The 13,722-nt window shown below is 38.5% G+C and overlaps 1 protein-coding gene across 12 annotated transcripts in view; it reads left to right on the top strand.

The window, feature by feature from the left end:
- The window catches only part of ARHGAP24 (Rho GTPase activating protein 24), a 574,638-nt gene that overhangs the window by 501,244 nt on the left and 59,672 nt on the right, over positions 1–13,722 (top strand). The window lies entirely within an intron of this gene.

Raw genomic sequence — 13,722 nt, 5'->3', positions numbered from 1 at the left:
AGTAACATCTAGTTTTTTCCTTCTATCTACTACTTATTAATTAATGCTATTTTCTTTTTTTACTTAGTAACCAACAAGGAAATGAGAAGAAAAAATAAGAAAAATCAAATAAGCAAATAATAAGTGGGAACTTTTTTCTTTTTAACAAAACCTTTTTCTTTCTGAGTCTTTCCCTTTAGCAGTTAAGATCTGGCTATATATTGATCATTATATATTTTTAGCAAGGAATTCAGGTGTTAATTTATTTGCGTATATTACCCATAAAGATAAAAAAATGAGAGATACGTGTCACATATTTTATGCATGTATAGTGATTTTACTGTTACTGTAAAACTACACCATTGATAGAGAAATTGACAATGGTCAAAATTAGAGAAGGCTCAGGACAGATTGCTTAAAGGACATTTCCCTCACTTTCTAGTTCCCATTCCTAAGCGACCAAGTTGGCTCTCCCCAAACATGTAGAGAGGGTCTGCTTTGGAGGGTTATTTGGAGGGTTTTGCTGTTGATTTGTAACGTGAGCTGTTTGGGGAATAATTAATGTATCTTTGTAGCACAGAACAAGGCAGTTGTTACCTTCCCTCCTCCAATTGTGGAGTATGGTAGTGGAGTGTAGCTAGCTGCAAGAATTCCGGCTGACACTGCTGTTGATCATCCCCTTTTCCCTTCCTCCTTAAAAGTAGGGGAAGGCAGTGCCTGCTAAGAAAATTTCCATGGGCTGGCAAATGGCAACCACAGGGGTTGGGAAGAGCTTCCATCTATCATCTCCTGTAGGCTATTTTTGAAGTGTTGTCCTTTCCTCTGCAAAGCCTTAGTAATTTGGGGAATGTTCTGCATTTGAGTAAAGGATTAACAGAGTTTTTAATTGACGAACCCGTGTTCTGGTTTCTGTCAGAAGCATGCATACAGGAGAAGAGGTGCAGGAAGCAGCAGCTGTTCTAAGTTACCTTTCCTCTTCTCTGGAACCACGCACCAGCCTCTCCCTGTTCAGAGGCTGCGTGGCCACAGTTATGCAGTCCAGCTCCAGGAGACATGTGCAGCTGCTGGGGCCACCACCGCCGCTGCTGTGGCTGGGCCGTTTCTGTGCTGCACTAAGCATTCATGTCAGCTGCTGCATGGAGCGGAGGGTGTTTACATCTTTATTTAAGGTGTGGTGCTGAAAAGAAAGAACGTCTCTTTCAATGCTGGGCTCAGAAACCATGCCACCTTAAGACGAGTGTGTGCTCTTGTGCTTTAGTTAAGCTCTTGGGTCCTCAAGTATTTCAAGAAGTGGATTTGTGTCTCTGAGTTTTTCTCCCAAGCCTGTTGGAGAGCATCAGCTTAAGTCATTTCAATGAAAGCAAGAAAGAGAATGCGGAAAGTAAGGAAAAGCAGCCAGAAGTAAAAAAATGTTGACGTGTCTGCTTGTGCTGACCCATATTTCAAACATATTTTTCACTGTTGTCAATGGTGGGCCAACAGAAGAGAGGACTCGGCGCTTTAAAAATGCCATCAGAATGAAGTGCCGCGTGGAGTAAAAGTTTCCAGGGCCTGCTGATATTAGAGCTTGCATGCTGTGAAAGCTGAAACTAACCTCTCAGAGCTCCTTTCTCTTCCAGACCTCTTCTGGCCTTTACTGCCCTTTTCATCTCTCTCCCTTTGTTTCGCTTCTAATCAAGGCCACTGAAAATGTTTTCCCAGTGGTTTTTAAAAACTGAGAACCAAGAAACATCCACTAAGCAGGAAGCTGAGGATTGTAGATTTGGGATTTATTTTTTGGTGAAATAAAGATTACAATGTACTTTTACTCTGTTGATTATTTTTTTCTCCAAAATTTAAAACTATAACTTTTTTACCTCTATAATACTGAGCAATATAGGGATCACCACTTGGCAACTTTGGTAACTTGGCAGTGCATAACACTTTGGGCCCTGATCAGCACTGTTCATTTGTAGTCATCACAGGCTAGATGGTTTAAAATTGTTGTGATGACAGGGCATACATTTGAAGTAAAAGTTTAAACTTGACTTTAACTCATTCTTTCCTGAGTTTAGACTTTCTGGGAAATTAAAAAAAAAAAAAAACTATTGCTGTCGAGTCAATCCTGACTCATAGCAACCTTACAGGACAGGGTAGAGAGTGGCTGGTGGGCTCGAACCACCAACATTTTGCTTAGCAGCCGAGCTGTTAACCACTGTGCCACTAGGACTCCTTCTTGGAGATAAGTCATCACTGTTTCCACTGTGGCCTTTCCTACACTATAACCCCTTAATGGTTGTGAACCATTGATTCTTTCTTCTTTACATACTTTCATTTTTATTTCTATTTCAGCCACCTTAGTCTTCTGTGCCTTTATTGTTTCTTGCATGCAACTTCTGTTAACCTTCTTAGCGATTCTTTGAGACAGCACCCAGACTCAACTATTTCTACTCCCAATATTCTTCACAAATTCCTACAACACACAAGTCACCTTGTAAACCATTGCCCCATCTGTATTTCTAAAACAGTGCCATTGAGCATCTTTCCACAGCCCAACAAATGGTGAGTCTCGTTGCCCACCGGAGGGAGTTCTAACTTTTTGTGTTATCATCAGGGCCTTCTAACCTATTCCACAGAATGTAAACCCCTGAGTCCCCAGACTGTTGCACTATTTCTTTCTAAGCACATCTCTTACATGACCTCTTTGCTTTGTTCATTTAATTGCCCCTGCCAATAAGTAAGGTCTATTCTCTCTCCTCCATTATCTATTCAAGTTTTATGCTTTCTTCAAGGCATTATCGGCTGTCATGTCTTCATCAAGCCTTCTCTGTTTATCTATTATTGTCTTTATGGCTCTTACATTCATATATGCTGCCTCTTGGCCACCTTATCCTCACAGCCATTTTGAAGTGCTTCGTACACATTTGTGGAGTCCCCATTGGTGCAAATGGTTAAGGAGTCAGCTACTAACTGAGAGGTTGGTGGTTTGAATCCACCCAGAGGTGCCTTGGAAGAAAGGCCTGGAAATCTATTTCTGAGAAGTCACAGCCATTGAAAACGCCATGGAGCAGCTCTACTCTGAAACACATGGGCCACTATGAGTTGAAATCAACTCTACGGCAATTCATGGTAGTAGTAATATACATTTGTGGTTAAAAAAATGTTTATTTCTTCACAAAGTGAAGAATGGCCACAGGTCTATTTAATGAAAGATTTAGGTTAATTGCAAACTGATGACGTACCGTGTTACTTTTTCTGCTAGTCCAAAGGCAATAATGAATCAAAGTAAAATGCTTTCATAATGTTGGTGGCTAAGACCAACATTTAAGTATTATTCCATAACAATATATTTAAGTTCTATTCCATACTGTGCAAGCTAAAATTACATTTCAGGAAAATTTATCCAACAGAATACTGCTATTTAAATCCATACAGTTTTAAGCTGTGCTATAAATGAACAGATCATTAATTCACATATCAATGTTGGCTGCATCTACCAAGTGGTGCTGGGGATGAGAAGGGAAACAAAACAGGTTGCTTTGAATCTACAAGCTCACAGACTCTTTGGGCAAGAAGAAAAATATTAACTTACTCAGTAATAAGAACTAAACAAAATTATGTATGAAGTGCTAGGAGCACATGAACAAGAGTGACTGTGAGCTCATCTGGAAAGGTGTTAATCAACCTGAACTACACAAAACCATGTTTCGTCCTTGGAAGAAAAGGCATTTTCTCCCTGAGAGAGTGGTCAGCATACCTATGAAAAATATTTCTCAACTGAATTAACAGGACAGTGGAAAAAGCAAGACTTTTAAAATCATATGGTTCTGTGTTGATGTATCCTAGCTTTGTACTTTCTAGATGTGTGTCCTCAAACAGTCTCCTAACATCTTGATCCTGTGTCCTTATTTGGTTTTTAGAAATACATTTTTTCCACACATGTTTGTGGAGCACTCATTGCTTACCCATTTTGGTAGTAGGTTCCAAGAATGTAAGTAAAGTTTTAGATATAGTAGAATAGAGTATGAGCCTTGGAGTCCTTCAGACTTGGGACCAATCCCGGTTCTCCTCTATGTCTGTGATACCTCAGAAAATTTACCCAAACCTCTCTGAAGCTTATGTATCTATATAGTATATGTGTGTATACACATACACACACACACATATATACATGTGTTATGTGCCGTCGAGTCGATTTTGACTCACATAACAATCCTATATGACAGAGTAGAACTGCCCCACAGGATTTCTTAGGCTGCAACCTTTATAGGAGCAGATTGCCAGGTGTTTTCTCCTATGGATCCTGTGATGGGTCCCAACTATTGACTTTTCAGTTAGCAGCCCAGAGTTTAACTATTGTGTCAAACAGGGCTCCTTTATATATCTATATATATCTAACAATCTATCTACATATAAAACCAAAACCAAACCCGTTGCCAGAGAGTTGATTCTGATACATATATATGTATATGATTGTACATATCTTATACATAATATAAATATATATTTAAATATATAGTTGTATATAGATTTTTTTATTATATTAATTGTAAAAGCGCAATTCTTTCTTTGACTAGTAGGGCAATAGTCCAGTAAAGATAGGGATCTAAATAAATACTTATAAAGCATTGTGTTAAGGATTCAAATAAGAACTTATCAAGCTCTGAGTAGGGTAGGGTAGGGGCCAGGATGTCAGTAAAGACGTAACGTAAGAGATGTGAGTTGTATCTTTTAGGATAAGGTTTCCCAGGCTGACTCATGAAGGTAGGATCTTTCAGAAGGAGGCATGAAGACATGATAAAGAATGCTAATTTAGGAAATAACAAATAGTTATAAATACAAAAAAGTATATTTAGAAAGCTTTTGTGTTTGTAAGGAAGGGGCCAGTGCTGTCGCACATAATGGGCACTGCCTAAACATTTATTGATTGAATGGTGAATGAATAGGCAGAGATCAGATTGTGGAGGATTGCAGTCATGAAAAAGAGTTTGGCAAGTGGGTACTCTTAGAAGATGTGAATCAGATGAGCAGCATGGTCTGATTTAAATATTGAATGTATTTAATTTGTACTAAATAGACATTAAATATTATGAAGATCACTAAAGTAGCACTTGTGTGGATTGGCACTCTGCCCTTAAAAATATCCGTGGAAGAAGTATTGAGAATCTAACCTAATGTAAAGTTAATATAACCTAATATAACCCCCATGTATCTGCCAGTTTGTCATACTGTGGGGATTTGCATGTTGCCATGATGCTGGAAGCTATGCCACTGGTATTCAAATACCAACAGGGTCACCCATGGCGGACAGGTTTCAGCTGAGCTTCCAGACTAACACAGACTAAGAAGAAGGACCTCACCATCTGCTTCTGAAAAGAATTAGCCAGTAAAAACTTTATGAATAGAAGTGGAACATTGTCTGATACAGTGCCAGAAGATGACCCCCTCAGGTTGGAAGGCGCTCAAAAGACGACTGGGGAAGAGCTGCCTCTTCAAAGTAGAGTTGACCTTAATGACATGGATGCAGTCAAGCTTTCAGGACCTTCATTTGCTGATATGGCATTACTCAAATTTAGAAGAAACAGCTATAAACATCCACTAATAATCAGAATGTGGAATATACAAAGTATGAATCTAGGAAATTTGAAAGTCATCAAAAATAAAATGGACTACATAAAGATGGATATCCTAGGCATTAGTGAGCTGAAATGGACTCATGCAGGTCATTTTGAATTGGACAATCATGTGGTCTACTATGTCGGGAGTGACACCTTGAAGAGGAATGGCATTGAGTTCATTGTCAAAAAGAACATTTCATGATCTATCCTGAAGTACAACACTGTCAGTGATAGAATAATATCCATATACCTACAAAGAAGACCAGTTAATACTATTTTTCAAATGTATGCACCAACCACTAAGGCCAAAAATGAAGAAATTGAAGATTTTTACCAACTTCTGCAGTCTGAAATTGATCAAATGTGCAATCAAGATGGATTGATAAATACTGGTGACTGGAATGCAAAAGTTGGGGGTGAAGGAGGATAAGTAGTTGGAAAATATGGTAATGGAAATGATCCCAGAGATCACATGATAGAATTTTGCAAAACCAGCAACTTCTTCACTACGAACGCGTGTTCTCAACAACATAAACGGTGACTGTATATATGGACCTCACCGGACAAGATACACTGGAATCAAATTGACTACATCTGTGGAAAGAGATGATAGGAAGGCTCAATGTTATCAGTCATAACAAGGCCAGGGATCAACTGCAAAACAGACCACCAATTGCTTATGTGCACATTCAAGATAAAGCTGAAGAAAATTAGAACAAGTCCACGAGAGCCAAAGTATGACCTTCAGTGTATTCCATCTGGATTTAGAGATCATCTGAAGAATAGATTTGACTCATTGAACACTAACCGAAGACCAGTTGTGGAATGACATCAGGGACATCATACATGAAGAAGGCAAGAGGTCATTAAAAAGACAAGAAAGAAAGAAAAGACCAGAGTAGATGACAAAAGAGACCCTGAAACTTGCTCTTGAACTTCAAGTAGTTAAAGCTAATGGAAGAAATGACGAAGTAAAAGAGTTGAACAGAAGATCTCAAAGGGCAGCCAGAGGGGACAAACTAATATAATGACATGTGCAAAGACCTGAAATCAGAAAACCAAAAGGGAAGAACATGCTTGGCATTTCTCAAGCTGAAAGAACTGAAGAAAAAATTCAAGCCTCCAGTTGTAATAGTGAAGGATTCTACAGAGAAAATATTAAATATTAAAGGACACAGGAAAAAGAACATGGAAGGAATACACAAGTCACTGTAAAAAGAATTGTTCAATGTTCAGCCATTTTAGGAAGTAGCCTATGATCATGAGCCGATGGTACTGAAGAAAGGAGTCCAAACTGCACTGAAGGCATTATCGAGAAACAAGGCTCCAGGAATTGACGGAACACTAACTGAGATGTTTCAACAAAGGTATGCAATGCTGGAAGAGCTCGCTTGTCCATGCCAAGAAATTTGGAAGACAGCTACCTACCTAACCAACTGAAAGAGATCCATATTTATGCCTATTCCTAAGAAAGGTGATCCAAACAAATGCAGAAATTATTGAATGATATCATTAATATCACATGCAAGTAAAATTTTGCTGAAGATCATTCAAAAGTGGCTGCAGCAGTACATGGACAGGGAACTGCCAGAAATTCACGCCGGATTCAAAGGAGGACCTGGAATGAGGGATATCATTGCTAATGTCAGATGGATCCTGGCTGAACGCAGAGAATTCCAGAAAGATGTTTACGTGTGTTTTATTGACTATGCAAAGGCATTCTGCTGTGTGAATCAGAACAAATTATGGATAACATTTGGAAGAATGTGAATTTCAGAATACTTAATTGCACTCATGAGGAACCTGTATATAGACCAAGAGGCAACCATTCAAACAGATCAAGGGAATACTGTGTGGTTTAAAGTCAGAAAAGATTTGTATCAGGGTTGTATCCTTTCACCATACTTATCCAAACTGTATGCTAAGCAAATAATCCAAGAATCTGGAGTATTTGAAGAAGAACGGGGCATCAGGATTGGAGGAAGACTCATTAACAACCTACATCATGGACACAACCTTGCTTGCTGAAAGTGAAGAGGACTTGAAGCCCTTACTGATGAAGATCAAAGACCACAGACTTCAGTATGGATTACACCTCAACATGAAGAAAACAAATCCTCATGACTGGACCAATAAGAACATCATAATAAACAAAGAAAAGATTGAAGTTGTCAAAGATTTCATTTTACTTAGATCCACAATTAACACCCATGAAAGCAGCAGTTAAGAAATCAAACGAAGCATTGCATTGGGCAAATCTACTGCAAAAGACCTCTTCAAAGTGTTAAAAAGCAAAGATGTCGCCTTGAGGACTAAGGTTCACCAACCCATGGTGTTTTCAGTTACCTCATACGCATGTGGAAGCTGGACAATAAATAAGGAAGACCGAAGAAGAATTGACACCTTTGAATTATGGTGTTGGCAAAGAATATTGAATATACCATGGACTGCCAAAAGAACAAACAAATCTGTCATGGAAGAAGTACAGCCAGAATGCTCCTTAGAAGCAAGGATGGTGAGACTGCATCTCACATGCTTTGGCCATGTTACCAGGAATAATCAGTCCCTGGAGAAGGACATCAAGCTTGGTCCAGTAGAGGGTCAGCATAAAAGAGGAAGATCTTCAGGGAGATAGATTGACACAGTGGCTGCAGCAGTGGGTTCAACCATAATAATGGTTGTGAAGACTGTGCAGAACCAGACAGACAGTGTTTTGTTCTGTTGTACGTAGAGTCACTAAGAGTCAGAACAGACTCGATGGCACCTAACAACAACAGCAACCTAATACAATGGCAATGAGTTTGGAGATGGCTGAAATGGTGATTAAAGAAGGGGAGTGATGGAAAGAAGATTTTATGTTGACTCTCAGTTGGTGCTTAAATGATTTGGGCGGATAACTGAAAAGTCAAGATTACAGGAAGTAGAACAGTTTTTTGAAGAAAAAGTGACCTAGTTTTAGAAATTGACTTTGAAAAAGCTTTGTGACGTCCCCGTTAAGAGGTATAATAAAAATAAAATGAAATAAAACCAGTCGCCATGTTAAGAGGTCTAATAAAATAAATAAATAAACATGGTGTCCTTGGTCTTTGGGTTGTATGAACAATTAACGCATTCAGCTGCTAACTGAAAGGTTGGTGGTTCAAGTCCATCCGGAGGCACCTTGGAAGAAAAGCCAGGCAATCTACTTATGAAGAATCAGCCATTAAAAACCCTGTGGAGTGCAGTTCTACTCTGATACACATGATGTCACCAAAATGTCTAACAGATACTTAGAAATCCAATGCTAGGGATCATAAGAATAGTCCAGATTGAGATACAAATCTGGAAGTAATTGATATACAGTGAGATTAGATGGGATCCATCAGTGTAATTGTATCAAGGAAGGTGAAAGTAAAGTTGAGGATAGAACCTAGAGGACTATCCAAAATTATGAGAAGGATTTGGGTAGCATGGTCAAGAAAGAGACTGAGAAAAAGATCTTGAGAGGCCAGAATCACATAGCATGTGGGAAGTGTCAGTAAGAGTGAGATTGATAGTTTTAAAGAGGTGAGGCATAAAGTACTATAATAGAATAATAAATTTGGCCATCAATGATTTGGCAATTATGAAGTTGTTGGTTAGTATAGAAAAAGCCCTTTTAATGGAGTGATGGGGTCAGGGGCCAAAGTGCCTTAGGATGAAAAGAGATAAAATGTAGGCAGAGTTACACTTAACTGGGAATCAAGGAGCAAAAGGATTAGATAAGTAGTCACAGGGTCCTGAGGGTCAAAGAAGTTTTGGCTTTGTATTTGCTTGTTTATTCCTGTTTTAGGATAGATGGAATTTGCCCATATTTATCTGGCCACGATACTAACTTTACAGGCTGCTGTAAACTCTTGTGTGTGTATATCACATTTAAAGGAGGTACCCCACAAACCCTGAAGGATTTTAGATTTCTCTCTTTGTCCAGTTGAAACAGCCTCCCACAGGTATAATAAATTCGCCTGTGTGATTTACTGTCTCAGTCCAATGAAAAGGCTTGTCCTGGATGATGCATTACGGCACCATCAGTGTACTTCAAGGGAAGCAAGCATGACATACCATCATCACCCAGAAATCCTGGGAACGATTTTGTCAGGGAGAATGAAACCTCACTAGGAAAATAAATGGACATGGCTGGGAGTGTTCGTATGAGCCACACCACAAGGAGTATTCTTGTTAATGATCTACTAATCAACTTGCCCTTTCCTCATGCAGCTATCAGGGGATAGCACGTGACCTTTATGCTTTCTTGTTACATTTCAAAATTGAAGTTTCACTGCTCCCTTGGGGAGAATTCTAAAGGAGAATTCTAAATAAAGCAGCTTTTTTATTCCTATAATTTGTTTCACCCTTCAGTAACGTTCCTCACAAAGAACATTATGGTGCAGGAGGTTAACTCACACCTACTACTGTAAGTCAGAAACATTATCCCAACACCCTATTTCCAATGCTATAGAGTGGGAAGCATACCCATTACTGTTGAGGCGATTCCAACTCACAGTGAACCTACAGGATGGAGTAGAACTGCCTCATAGGGTTTCCAAAGCTGTAATCTTTATGAAAGTAGACTGCCACATCTTTTTCCCTTGGAGTAGCTGGTAGAATCCAACCGCTGACCTTCTGAATAGCAGCTGAGTGTGTAACCACTGCACCACCAACATCACTATGGTCAGAATTGACTTGATGGGTATGGGAAGTATACATCCAGTGTACTCTTTCACTGATTCTTTGCAAGATCAGTGCTAAAGCAGAAAGCTATCATTTATGCCCAGAGAAATTTCTAAAGATATGTGAATATTGTCTAGGTGCTTTAACATTCTTATCTGTTACCATTGCTAAAAAAGGCATTCTTCTTTATATAAAGGAAGTCATTTCCTTGGGCTACATGCTTACTGAAGCTCCAGAATTTCTTCCTTTTCCTTTCCACAAATTTACATTTTCTCAGCATAAATTGCGCCTCCTAGTGTGGTGACAGGAATTGAGGTCAGAAAGCTAGTAAGTGGCAGCTTTCAACCTCTAGCTCAATTTTCAACTCTAACGCGTGCTACACAGTAGTCTGTGATGGATACAGAATGGCTCTGACATCAAACAGTCTTGAACAAGTCCTCACTCCACTATTTATTAGCTACGTGACCTTATGCAAGTAACTTAGCTTTTCTGTGTTTCATTCCCGTCGTTGGTAAAATGCGAATGATGGTGATGCCTACCTCATATGGTGCTATGAGTCTTAAGTGAGATAAATGCCTGAAAATTGCTTGTATCCATGCCTCACGCACATAAGTACAAGTTAGCTATTATCATTCTTTAAAGCCCAGAAAACATATGCTATTTTACTTTATTTTTAAAATTGCTAAATTTTAAATTATAAGAAAATGAGGACTCCTGATAACTGTGATTAAATATAGAGGAATAAAGCTTGTGTGCAGGAATGAGCGTAGGTTTTAAAGCCTAATCAACCTGGATGTGGTCTTGGTGCTGTGTAACCTTTGACAGTTTGTTTAACTTTTCTGCGCCTTGATTTTCTCATATATAAGATAGGGAGAACAATAGCTACCACAATAGTTAACAATAAAAAATAGCTAGCAATATTAGTTATATATAAAAAAAAAAAAAATTTTTTTTTTTTTTGATGAGAAAATATATGGAAAGGGTTTAGTACATAATAGCTACTCAAGAAATGGGAGGATGTTAAAATTTTGACTTTTTGTTTCCTTTTACACCTCCTAAGTAAATTCTTATCATAAATGTAAGCCTGGATGTACAAGAGCGAAAAAAAAAAAAGGGGGACACCAGAGTACTTACCTAAAAAAAAACCTACCCATTCCTATATCACTTCCCTGAGTTGTCAGCGAAAAAGAAATTCTGAGAGGTTTAGGAAAAGAATGCTTGGCTGTTTCTTATTATTACATAAAACCAAATGTTGGAAGTTTGGTTCTCATTTATAGTGTACGTGGAAGTTGAATTGGAACATTCCAGACAGATGAGTATCACATTTGTTTTTAAAGAACTCCACAGAAAAAGAGTTAATATTCTCTATGCGTAACTAGTTTTCAAGCCCTGTTGTTAAAATGCTAGGATATCTTCAGTATCATTATCACCATCGAATGGGTTAGAATTATGTATGGCTGCAAGTAACAGAAAACCTAGTGAACAGTGGCTTAACCAAATAAAAACTTACGTTTCTCACATTAAAAAAAAAAAAAATTGAGGGAAGTTGCTGCCAGTATTGGGTCAGTGGTTCAATGATTTCAGCCCTAGCACCTCTGTGAATCTTTTAGCCTGTCCCTGGTGCGGAACTACAAGTTCAATACAGGAAAAAGCAGTGATTGGCAATTCCAGCTGTGTTTTCCCTTTCATCAAGAAAAATAAACCTTCCTAGAGGCTCCAGAAGACTCCTTGGCCAGTACAATGCTACAGGGCCATCCCTGACTGTAAAGGAAGTGGGAGAACTATTTCATTTTCCAGCCTCTAAATCAGAGATGCCAAGAGAAAATGGGGTTGTAAATATCTGTTTAAGTTACTGAACAAAGTGTAACGCACCGTTATCAAAGGACTGCTTGTGCCAAAGTTTACAAGCTAAGACAAATAGGCCTGTAATCTGCTTTAATCGTTGTTGCCTTTGGAAAATGTCACTCTCTAATTCCTCTTTATATGTACTTGAATGTCAATATTAGGCACGTCAATAGCCTCTTTCCTAAAAGGAAAACGTGAATTAGGGATAGACTTGATCCCAGATTTAGAATAGTTTTCATGTTGTTATTTACCTGGGCTAAGAATATTCTCCCTGGTAGCAAGTGTTTGTTGCTTGTGCTCAATGTGGAATGTGATAGTTTTGAATTGCTGAATCCATAAATAAATAATTTTACAGATAGGGAGATCAAGCATCTGTTGTGACTGTGAAATCCTTACCCAATGGTTTGCAAATAATTCCCCAAACATTCTGGACTCTTTGTAATTTCAACTTGCAACATTTGAATTTCTTCCCCTTTGTGAAACTCACTGGACTATTCAAACGGTTTTTGCAACGTTCACCTCACCTGGGGCCATTGGGGCACATTTACTCTGGCTTTTATTTTTCCTTTTCTTATAGGTTTTTTTTTTTTTTTTATAGGTTAGCTAGTTTTGCCTTGCTGCATTTAGAGGCATTGTTTTGTAGTTGGAGTCCCTACATGATGCAAATGCTTAGTGTTCTGAGTTGCTATGGAAAGGTTGGAGGCAGGTTTATTCAGAGGCACCTCGGAAGTAAGGCGATAGATCTATTTCCGAAAATTCAGCCATTGAAAATCCTGTGGAGTACAGTTCTACTCTGACACACGTGGGGTTGCTATGAGTCCAAGTCGACTCAAAGATAATTGTAAACTGGTCTTGTAATCAGTGGGGTACCAAGGGCGGGACAGTGGGGGTGCTCAGTCCTAGGCGCATGCCCTAAGGAGTACACTGCTTGTAGATACTTTAAGATCATTAAGAAAACTGACTAAAGGTTAGCCTACTTTTTACAATCACCATATGACAGAAATTCTAGACAATGTAGGTGATAAAATACACCTCCCTGCCAGGGCAGACCACTACGCCCCAGCCATTTTCAGTATGTGTTGCTTCGTAATTTAAAGTTTTTCCTTGCAAGTAGATTAATAGTATAGGCTTTTAAAGAGCAAACACTGTCTAAGCATTTTATATTGAAGAAAATTCAGAGTTTGTTTTCCTGGCTTTCTCACCTTAATTATAGTCCGATATCGTTACTTGATTAAAAACAAGAAAAGGTGAAAGGAGAAATGAGCAGTACTACAACTAAATGAAAATGGAATATAAAAATAAAACTAACAGAAGTAGAATTTGACTCTTGCCTTCAGAATATTTCTGCTTTTAAACTTCTGAATGTACTTTGTTTCCCAGAAATGGGGTGGGGGGAATAAAAACCCCAAATTAAAATTGCATTTGTTGCAGTGATTCTTATTTCAAAATGGATACCTCAAAGTTAGTATTTTTATTTAGGTTTTGGGCTAAACATAGACTGCAAGGGAAAGGGACAGGGTAAGGTATACGCTTTTAATTTGAAGAATTAAATATAATGAATCTGTAATAATGTGAGATACCAAATTGGTAAATACCTCCCTAGCATTTTTCT

The sequence above is a fragment of the Loxodonta africana genome, chromosome 5 (genome assembly GCF_030014295.1).
Source record: "Loxodonta africana isolate mLoxAfr1 chromosome 5, mLoxAfr1.hap2, whole genome shotgun sequence".
NCBI lineage: Eukaryota > Metazoa > Chordata > Mammalia > Proboscidea > Elephantidae > Loxodonta > Loxodonta africana.
This window is presented reverse-complemented; position numbering and strand designations above follow the sequence as displayed.